The 12105-nt window shown below is 36.1% G+C and overlaps 1 protein-coding gene across 2 annotated transcripts in view; it reads right to left on the bottom strand.

The window, feature by feature from the left end:
• The window catches only part of SVEP1 (sushi, von Willebrand factor type A, EGF and pentraxin domain containing 1), a 185675-nt gene that overhangs the window by 121708 nt on the left and 51862 nt on the right, over positions 1–12105 (bottom strand). The window lies entirely within an intron of this gene.

The following is a 12105-nucleotide window of genomic DNA, read 5'->3' as shown; positions in this document are numbered from 1 at the left end:
CACCGGGCCCCTTGTTTCGGTTCAAAGCACTGGACAAAGGGTGAGGAGAAAGTAAAGGGCTTGAGGGAAATGATCCTACTGATGGGAAATAAGCCTTTTGAAGAAAAAAGAATCACAGACCCTGCTTTCCCCAGGCTCAAGGAAAAAAAAAAAAAAAAAAGATGAAAAGCAGGATCTGATTGACCTTGCTTCATATCTTCCCTCTGCACTGACAATGCGGCTTTGAATCTGTACTTACTCTCCCTGGAGTTACACATCTGTAAAGTAACTCACAATTAAGAATTCAACAACAGAGAAACTGTGGAATAAAGAGACTTGCAATACTTAATAAAGCCAAACAAATGTAGTGTAGTCAAGTATGCATTAGATTATTTAAAAAAATAGTAGCAACCAAGGAATGTGCACTTATGTGGTGATACTTGATATAAATTATCTCCTTTAATCCTCACAGTATTAATAAGTAGTAGTAATAATTACTAATATTTTTATTAATAAGTACATTACTTTTATTAGGATTGTGTCTATTTTAAAGAGAGAATGGAGGCTTAGAGTAATTTGATGATTTGACTAAAGTTACTCAGTTAACAGGTGATAGCGCTAGGAGATTTTTTTAGCATTTAACATTGGTTTATTACATTTTTATGCTGAAATTCAAAATCACATTTATCTTGTTTGTAATTAGTAAGTCAAATATTTTTCAATGGTAGTACACTCCTTTCTTCTTCCTACTGTCATTTGTTTAAGGCCTGTTTCCAGGTAGACAAGCTCTGGCTTGTTTATCTTTTTCAAAGACTTTTTTTTAGGTTTACAACAAAATTGAGATAAAGATTAGAGCTAGAATTTTAAAGCAGATATTTACATAGCATTCACTATGTCCCAGGGACTGTTCTATATATTTTATAAATATTATCTGTTTATCCATTTAAGAACCTATGAAGTAATAAATATTATTAACCTCATTTTACAGATGAGAAAACTAAGGCACTAAGAGGTGTTCTAACTTGCCAAAGTTACACAGTAAGTGACAAAGCTGGGGTTTAAACCAAGAGAATTGGGATCCAGAGGCCATGTTCTTTACTACTACATGTTCTATGTCTCAAACCCAGGTCTCCTGGATGCAAAAGTCCTTGTCTTAACAACTAAAATATGCTAAAAACAGAATAAATCATTATTGAGAGAGAAGACTCGTAATATAATGTAATTTTTAGAAAAAAATCATGCTTCTAACATTCTTGATTATATTTAAAAACAGAAGAGAACATTTTCCCATGTATATAGTAGAAAATTCCAGAATTGATAAAGCTGTAGCTATTTAAGAATGAGAGAAACATTTGTAGGAAAGTTATAATGATGTGTGACTTACGAAAAATACTTCAGCAGAAAAAAAGGGAACATTACTTCAAAGCATCATAGCATTAAATACTGAATTATTATTGAATTATTCATATTTCTGAATAGTCCTTTTTATAAAAAGTTCAGTAAATATTGGCACAGATCTTCAAGAAGATGCAGGACAACACTGTATCCTTTGAACAGAAGGCAGCAGCTATAGGAGAAAATGATTAAGATAAACATACAAATGGAAAAGAAAACATAAACTGTAACAGCAAGATTAAAACTGTTGTTGGAGGCAGTAAAAAGAAGCCAAAAAATTCCAGAACAACACAAGTAAAAGCTGTGATATTAATGCAAGAAAATATTCCTTACTTGAAGTTTCAGGGCAATAAAAACTCATCAAGTTCCCAGCAAAATTAATAAAAAGTGATTAACACCCAAAACAAAGGGAAAGTATGACAAGTGTTTAGGAAAGAAAAACAAAATAAATGGGAAAATCAAACTGACATTTCATTTTTCCTGTGCAAAAACAAATGCCATGAAAAAAGAATGAAATAAGATATACAGCTATGTGGAAAAAATATTATGAACCCAAAACTCTATATCTGGGCAAGCTACTGGTAAATATGAGGGAAGAGAAAGACATTTGAGAATGTGCATGACTTCTGGAAATCAAGATGTATTTCACTGATTGAAAAGAAATCAACATAAAGAACTCAAGTATGAGAAAAAAATGGTATTCAATAAATCACTTGAGATTAAGAAAGTAGTGGGACATACCATATATTGCTAAATATCTTGCTAAAATAATTGTAAAAATTATGAAATAGCAAATAAAGCCCCTTAAAGAGAAAGACATACGATCTAAGGGAAAAAAATAATAATCTTTACATATTATAAAGAAAAAATGTTTAAAGTCTGAGGGAAACGGGGGATGGTTGGGAAGAGGAAAAGATAAAGTTCTCATTTCCTTTTATATATATCAATATGAAAAAACTGAAAGAAAAACACAGGTTCAATTTGTACACAAAAAATTCACATAACTATGAACAGAAAAAGAATGCATAACCTCCAAATCAGTGGAAGAGAAAAAAACCCAAATAACAAAGGTAGAAAAACATAGCTACTAAACAACCAATGGATTCCTGAAGAAATCCAAGAGGAAATCAAAATATACCTAGAGACAAATGAAAACAAAATCACAATGATCCAAAACCTATGGGATGCAGCAAAAGCAGTTCAAAGAGGCAAGTCCATAGCAATACAATCTTACCTCGGGAAACAAGAAAAATCACAAATAAAACAACCTAACCTTACACCTAAAGCAACTAGAGAAAGAAGAGCAAACAAAACCCAAAGTTAGCAGACGGAAAGAAATTATAAAGATCAGAGCAGAAATAAATGGATTAGAGAACAAGAAAATAGTAGAAATGATCAATGAAACTAAAAGCTGGTTCTTTGAAAGGATAAACAAAATGGATAAACCTTTAGCAAGACTCATCAAGAAAAAAAAAGGAGAGGGCTCAAATCAATAAAATTAGGAATGAAAAAGGAGAAGTTACAATGGACAACACAGAAAGACAAAGGATCATAAAAGACTACTACAAGCAACTGTATGCCAATAAAATGGACAACTTAGAAGAAATGGACAAATTCTTAGAAACGTACAATCTCCCAAGACTGAACCAGGAAGCAACAGAAAATATGAACAGACCAACCACAAGTACTGAAATTGAAACCGTGATTAAAAAACTCTCAACAAGCAAAAGTCTAGGACCAGATGGCTTCACAGGCGAATTCTATCAAACATTTAGAGAAGAGTTAACACCTCTCCTTCTGAAACTATTCCAAAAAATTGCAGAGGAAGGAACACTCCTGAACTCATTCTATGAGGCCACCATCACCCTGATACCAAAACTAGACAAAGATACCACAAAAAAAGAAAATTATAGGCCAATATCACTGATGAACATAGATGCCAAAATCCTCAACAAAATACCAGCAATCCAAATCCAACAATACATTAAAAGGATCATACACCATGAGCGAGTGGGATTTATCCCAGGGAAGCAAGGATTTTTCGATATCCGCAAGTCAAACAATGTGCTATACCACATCAACAAATTGAAGAATAAAAACCATATGATCATCTCAACAGATGCAGAAAAAGCTTTTAACAAAATTCAACAGCAATTTGTGATAAAAACTCTCCAGAAAATGGGCACAGAGGGAACATACCTCAACATAATAAAGGCCATATATGACAAACCTACAGCTAACATCATACTCAGTGGTGAAAAGCTGAAAGCATTTCCTGTAAGATCAGGAACAAGACAAGGATGTCCACTCTCACCACTTTTATGCAACATAGTTTTGGAAGTCCTAGCCACGGCAATCAGAGAAGAAAAAGAAATAAAAGGAATCCAAATTGGAAGAGAAGACATAAAACTGTCACTGTTTGCAGACGACATGATACTATACATAGAAAATCCTAAAAATGCTACCAGAAAATTACTAGAGCTCATCAATGAATTTGGTAAAGCTGCACGATACAAAATTAATATACAGAAATCTGTTGCATTTCTACACACTAACAACAAAAGATCAGAAAGAGAAATTTTTTAAAAAATCCTATTTACCATTGCATCAAAAAGAATAAAATACCTAGATAAACCTACCTAAGGAGACAAAAGACCTGTACTCTGAAAGCTATATGATGCTGATGAAAGAAACTGTAGACGACACAAACAGATGGAAACATATACCATGTTCTTGGATTGGAAGAATCAATATTGTTAAAATGACTATACTACCCAAGGCAATCTACAGATTCAATGCAATCCCTATCAAATTACCAATGGCATTTTTCACAGAACTAGATCAAAAAATCTTAAAATTTGTATAGAGACACAAAAGACCCCAAATAGCCAAAGCAATCTTGACAAAGAAAAACAGAGCTGGAGGAATCAGGCTCCCTGACTTCAGATTATACTACAAAGCCACAGTCATCAAAACAGCATGGTACTGGCACAAAAACAGAAATATAGACCAATGGAACAGGACAGAAAGCCAGAAATAAACCCACACACCCATGGTCATTTAATCTATGACAAAGGAGGCAAGAGTACAATGGAGAAAAGACTCTTCAATAAACGGTGCTGGGAAAACTGAACAACTACATGTAAAAAAACAAAACTAGAACATTCTTTAACACTATACATAAAAATAAACTCAAAAGCCCTAAATGTAAGACCAGATAGTATAAAACTCTTAGAGAAAAACATAGGCAGAACATTATTTGACATAAATCACAGCAATATCTTTTTTGATCTGTCTCCCAGAGTAATGGAAGTAAAAACAAAAATAAACAAATGGGACCAAATTAAACTTGAAAGCTTTTGCACAGCAAAGGAAACCACAACAAAATAAAAAGACAACCCACAGAATGGGAGAAAATATTCGCAAATGATGTGACTGACAAGGGATTAGTCTCCAAAATTTACAAACAGCTCAAGTGGCTCAATATCCAAAAAACAAACAACCCAATCAAAAAATGGGCAGAAGACCTAAATAGACATTTCTCCTAAGAAGACATATAGATGGCCAAGAGGGACAAGAAAAGATGTTCAACATCACTAATTATTAGAGAAATGCAAATCAAAACTACAATGAGATTACCTCACACCAGTCAGAATGGCCATCATCAAATGGACAGTAAATGCTGGAGAGGGTGTGGAGAAAAGGGAACTGTCCTACACTGTTGGTGGGAATATAAATTGGTACAGCCGCTATGGAGAACAGTATGGCGGTTTCTTAAAAAACTAAAAATAGAGTTACCATATGATCCAGCAATCCCACTCCTGGCATTTATCTGGAGAAAAACATGGTTCGGGGCTTCCCTGGTGGTGCAGTGGTTGAGAGTCCGCCTGCCGATGTAGGGAACACGGGTTTGTGCCCCGGTCCGGGAAGATCCCACATGCCACGGAGTGGCTGGGCCCGTGAGCCATGGCCGCTGAGCCTGCGCATCCGGAGCCTGTGCTCCGCAATGGGAGAAGCCACAATGGTGAGAGGCCCACGTACCGCAAAAAAAAAAAAAGAAAGAAAAAAATATGGTTCGAAAGGATACATGCACCCCAGTGTTCATTGCAGCACTGTTTACAATAGCCAAGACATGGATGCAACCTCAATGTCCATCGACAGATGAATGGATAAAGAAGACGTGGTACATATGTACAAAGGAATATTACTCAGCCATTTAAAAGAATGAAATAATGCCATTTATAGCAACATGGATGGACCTGGAGATTACCATACTAAGTGAAATAAGTCAGACAGAGAAAGACAAATATCGTATGATATCGTTTATATGCAGAATCTAAAAAAATGATACAAATGAACTTATTTACATAACAGACTCACAGACTTAGAGAATAAACTTATGGTTACCAGGGGGGAAAGGTACGGGGAAGGGATAGACTGGGAGTTTGGGACTGTCATGTACACACTGCTGTATTTAAAACAGATAACCAACAAGGACCTACCGTAAAAAAAAAAAAAGTTAAAAAATTTTTAAAAATTAAAAAAAAGAAAAACAGAACAAGAAGATAAATAGCAGAAAGAATTTATAACAAAATGTCATTAACTAAGGTAATGGAAGTAAAACCAAATATATCAGTTATCATCAATAATAGTAATGGGTTAATTTAACCCTGCTGATAAGATATAAACTTAAAAACAGGCCAGAGATACAGGTTAAAAATAGTTGGATGTTAAAATATACGTTAAATATTTCAAAAAATTTTCAGGAAGCAAACAAATTAGTACCTTAAGGAGAAATAAAAGCTTAACACATAAAGAGCTTTTTCTAATATATGAAAAAGATAGGAATACTTCAATAGAAAAGTTGACAAAGAACAAAAGCTGGAAATTTACTAAAGAAGAAATGAAAATGACCTATAATAGTAGGATACACTGTCTAACCTCACTTATAATGAAAAATGCAAATTGATGACTATTTTTTAATTTGGAAAAATTTTTAATGGATGTTAGTACCCACTGCTGGCAGGCATGTGGGCAAACAGGCTCTCTCCAACTCTGCAGGGCAACCTGAGGGTAGACACCAAAAGCCTCAAGTGGAGCTTTCCCTTTGATATAGCATTTCATTTCTAATAATTTGTCCAAGTGAAAGTAAACATTTTTTACCTACACATATAAGTATGTATAAGTATTGTCTGTCATTACACAGCACTGGAAACCAAGACAAATGTCAAGAGATGGGGGGTTTGTTAAATTCTTAGGACAAATCCATCAAATGGTATATTAGCCATAAAAACAGAATTCTTGACATGGAAGGTCAATCAAATTGTGTAGCTGAGTGTAAAAAAACGCATGTTTCAAACACCATATGTATTGTATGATCTTCTGGCTAATGAATGTATAAAATTCTATAATGTTATGAATACATGACATATATTCATGGTAGAATTATGAGCCTTCCCAGTTTGTTTATTTTTGCTGATTTACATTTTCTTGTTTTGTTATACTGAATAGGTATTGTGCAAAAACATTAAAAGTAAATAAAAATTATGCATAAAAGAAAGTCGTTGTCTCAAATGCTGTATTTCATTTCACAGTTATTGTTTCTCTGACCTCAGAGATCACTTTGATTCCTACTTCTCCCTCCATCTCCTTCAATATCCAAATTGAAATCATGTTGTTTGGGTTTTACTCCTTAAAAACCCTCAGCATTTCGCCTATCCCTCCATCTGCATCGCTCCTATCTTAGACAGGAACTCCTTACCTCTCTTCCAGGTTTTTACAAAGTCCTTTCACTGGTTCCCTCAACCTTCATCTCTACTCTTTAATCCATCTTAGATGTTGCTGCCTGAACATCTTTCTAAAATATAAATGTGATCAAAGCATTTTCTAGCAAAAACTGCACCAACAGGATGAGGCCCTCTCTCTTTACTCTGATCTATTGGGTTGGCCAAAAAGTTCTTTTGGGTTTTTCTGTAATTCTTCGATCCATCTATAACTTTCCCCTGTCTGCTACAATGAACCAGTGAACTCCATATCCTGATCAGAAGCTGCTTCAGAATCAACCAGAGACTAGTTTTGCAGCACACCTCCCCGACCTCAGTTTACTGGACTTGGGAGTTTGACCAATTTACTTAATTTTTCTGAGACTTTGTTTCTTCGCGTGTAATATTAGTAGTACTTGCCTTATAAATCTGTTGTTAGGATTAATTGAAATAATGTGAGTAAAGCAACAATGCCGGGCATGTAGTTGGCATTCAGTGAATGTTAGAATAATGTCCCCAACTCTTAATTTTCTCAACTATAAAAGAGACAGTTATACTTTTTTTATGGCTTGCTGTGCCCAGTAGATGCTCTGGTGCTTGGTAAATATTATCTCCCTCTCTTTCCCTTTCCTATCTTCCACTTAGCTTCTGCCTTGGCATATGCTTTCCTTTCTCTAAATGAACCTCCAGTATCCTTCAAGACTAACTTGTTCTTCAAAGCTTCTCTAACTTTTTCAGACAGATATTGTTACCTTCATTTCTGTGCCTCAGAGCACATTACCCCCACCTCTGTTCTGGCACATATCACACTGTGGGTAACATACGCACTTGTCTCTTTCTCTCCATGGGGAACACACTCTTGTAAGTTCAGGGAGTCTTCCAGTCATCTGACCCAGCCATTGCCCATCCCATTGCACGAACCAGCAGTCACTCAGTCAAAGGAGGGCAGGAGAAAACAAGCTCTATTGGAAGTGGAGGATGGGTTAGTGTGGAGGAAGGACCAAAGTCAGAGGGAGTAACAACAGGGCGGAGTGAAAGGACGTTAGACTAGGAGTCAAGACAACTGAGTTGCTATCCTGGCTGCTCCACTAACAAGCTACGGGGTCACTGGCAAGTGATTTTTTAAAAAGTTTTCCTACAAAATACAGAGGTTACATTTAATGATGGCTATGACCTTTCCAATGCTAACCTTTGATGATTCTATAAATAGAATAATACTAAAAAGTTAAATAAACTTTTCATATGAACAGTCAGATTTTACCTACAGATTTTATAATTTATTTAAAAAATAATATTACATAAAAAGGAGCTAATTTTACACCATTACTCTCCAAAACCTTTTGAGTAATCAAGAATTTACAACACTGGAGAACAGTGCTTTGGATAAAAATATCCAAAAATACATTTGGAAACGTATTGTGAAATTCATAATGGTAATGGAAAACAGATTTTAGGAGAACTATTTAAAGGCATTGCACAACTCTAGTGGGAGAGGTGTAATCAACTTCTTTGATTCCCAACGGGGGAAATTCCTCATCTAAAACCGAGCAAAAGTTGAAAAGATGAAATTAACTGTGGTTTGAAAAAGTTCCACAAGTGATGGTAAAGGGCTAGGGTACAATTTTTTTCTTTATCATATGAAATGATTCCCTTCCTGGAAATGTACCAAATAATGTTTCTTAATTGCTCTTCTTGTTGTTGTTAAAATAAGCACTTTCTCTTTTCAGAAACATCTTAGCAGTTATCAGCTACTATTATTGGAACTGTGATTCTTGAAATTATCATGTGCTAACATTAGATTTTTCTTCAACTGTCAACATAATTTTTTGACTCAAGTAAATAAAAATATCAACCAGTTTGGAATTTGTAGAATATAAAGAACTCTCTGTTCTCTAAATATCAATCCTTTAGATGACTATTTTAGTTAATAATATTTATTATACAGTAACTTATACTTTACAAAATTCCTTCTTATACATAATCTAAGATTAATGTTTTAAAAATCTCTATAAATACTAAGAGCCTCTGTTCTTTGCACAATTCACCTTTAAAGGTTAATGAAACTCTTTAAAGAATATAGTTTTAGGGAAGTTGCATCAGCTGCATTCAGGCTGTGAAGTACACAACTCCAAGTGTGCCCATTCATGTAGATGATAATGGGACCCAGGAGTTGTGCAAATCAAAAGCCCTCGTTGCTGCTGTATCTAGGTAGGACATCAAGCAAGTTATCTGGGCCCCCCCCCCAAAAAAGGCTCTTCATTATTACAATATCATGCTTCTTCTCAACTTTATGGATTCATTCTGAATAAGGAATCTGTTCCTACAAACAGTTGTGTTAGGATTTTGAGCACAGGGGTCCACTGCACTAGAAAAGAACCAGCTTTCCCCAAGGCTAAGTCAATCCTTGTCACAAGTACAGGACAAAGACCTAGGTATACATATGAGGGACTTTCTTTTTAGTAGACAGCCAAGATCCTTTCTATTTTCAAGGAATTAGAAGAGGACACTTTTTTAACTGACCTGGATTCTGCACATCTGAATCTGTGTAAAATGAATTAGCATCCTGCCAACCTCCCTGTGATTGGTTAGCTCATCTGGCTAGAATACTATTTGGGCAAAATTGTGAATGTAGGCAACTGTGTGGTGGAGAGCAGCAAATGGCACCCAAGCTGCAGGACACCATGTTGCAAATGTAAACATCTGCTCCAACTAGAAAGGAAATTACTGATGGATTAGGACGAGTCTAACAAAAAAGAAAAGACAAAACTCTCAAAAGACTGTGTCCAAAAGCGAAGTAAGCGTCATGTGTTAAGAATATATGTGTACACACATACGTACACATAGAGACATAAATACATATATCACACATAAACACATATATTACACACAAATATAACCTGGCTGAGTATAGAACACTTAGGCAAAGTCTTTGTAGTTGAAAACTCTGTGTTCTCTCTTTTTTTTTCTTTTGGCTGTGCCACGCGGCTTGTGGGATCTTAGTTCCCCGACCAGGGATCAAACCCGGGTCCCTGGACCACCAGGGAATTCCCTGAAAACTCTTAATTGTCTCAAGGTGTTTACTGTCTGGGTGAGAAATGTGAGATCATCCTGAGTTTTACAATTAAAACTTCACGGGCAAGCACTTTTAGGAAAGGCCTCTGGAGAGTTTAGAATTATCTTCAACTTATTTATTCCTTCTAAAATAGCTGATAGCTAAGAATTGTATAAAGAAGAAAATAAAATTTACCATAAGCTTGACTACTCTGGTTTAACTATTCATTTAATGTTTAATATTTAGGTTGATTCCAATGTTTTACAATTAAAAACAACATTCCTATAATCATCTTTTTCCCTTATATCATTCACCCATTAACATTTTTTTTCCTTAGGCAAAATAATATTAACTTTTCATTAGTCTACTGTCAAGTTATTGTATATTCCCATTATCAGGAAAAAAAGTACATATCTTACTGTACTCTCATGAGTTTTTTAAATTACCAATTAATCATTATTTAAATGTGAAGTCCCATGAATTCCAATGCAGCAGGTTTTCAACTTGAATCTAGGGTGAATCTATGTCTGAGATTCAGACACGTGTAGGCCCAACAGAAGTCTATTTTCTTACGGAACTTGAGAAGCTTCTGGGAGAAAACTCTATCCCTGGTAGGGGTAATATTTAAAATGTTACCAGAGGGACTTCCCTGGTGGTCCAGTGGTAAAGAATCAGCGTTATAATGCAGGGGTCACGGGTTCGATCCCTGGTCAGGGAACTAAGATCCCACATGCCGCGGGGCAACTAAGCCTGTGTGCCGCAACTACTGAGCTCGCGTGCCTCAACTAGAGAGCCTGCATGCCACAAACTACAGAGCCCTGGAGCCTGCGCGCCACAACTAGAGAGAGAAAACCCACACGCCACGACTAGAGAGAAGCCTGCACGCTGCAGCAAAAGATCCTGCCTGCCTCAATGAAGATCCCGCGTGTCGCAACTAAGACCCGACACAGCCAAAGGTAAATAAAAATAAATAAATAAAGAGTATTAAAAATAAGTAAATAAATAAAATGTTGCCATAATGGCATGATCACTGATCCATAAGAGCAGACATGAGCTGTAGCATCAAGCAGAGTTCTGCATGCCCACTAATCTGCCAGGTGTTACCTCTGTAGGTGCTGGATTGTGGGATAGACCAGTGAGGCTGGAGAGAGGGTGAGATCAGTAAGGGGACACTTCGGGACTTGGGGGCAGCAGCTGTTTACCAACCAATACATTTGTATTTCAAAATTTTAACAACTTTTACAACTGTACTGATGCATATCTGATGAATTAGCCTGGCCTAAGGAACAAGAGAAATGGCGCACGCTGGATCTGGTAACACTTGACTTTAGCAGTCAGAAAGGAGAAAGATTCTGAGTATAGTTTGGTGTTTGTTGTCAAATTTGTTTCCCTTTGGGTCATATAAAGAGTGGTAAGTTTTGAGTAAGGTCTCAGGCCACGGTTGCCTTTGATATTTTTCTTTCCTCATCTCTTCTACCTCAGTTCAATAAGACTTTAAGGTCTTTGAGGGCTTAGAAATATGGATAATATCAGTTTCTATGCCCATTGGTTGCTGTGCTAATTGAGGACCTTATTATTTTATGACTTGATCGATCTGTAACCTCTATACATACATCTCTTGTTCTAGGTTACTTCAGATTCCGTGATTTCTGCCACAGATGCCGAATTCATATTCCTGTAACATGCCTTTCATCATGCCACTTTCCTGCTCAAAAATCTTCAATGGCTTACCGTTGCCAATTGACCAAAGGCCATCTCCAGAGCCTGGAATTCAAGTCCCAGTACAATCTAGTACACTGCTCCTTACCATTCTTTCCATGAATCCCACTTTTCCCCATAGATTTAGGCTACTTACCCACCCATACAAGCTAACTTCAGTCCCCATCACAAGCCTGTACTTTTCGTTGTCCACAACAG

This window comes from Globicephala melas, chromosome 6 (assembly GCF_963455315.2).
Source record: "Globicephala melas chromosome 6, mGloMel1.2, whole genome shotgun sequence".
In the NCBI taxonomy this organism is placed as follows: Eukaryota; Metazoa; Chordata; class Mammalia; order Artiodactyla; family Delphinidae; genus Globicephala; species Globicephala melas.
The sequence above is the reverse complement of the archived record's forward strand: the minus strand, read 5'-3'. Positions and strand labels throughout refer to the sequence as shown.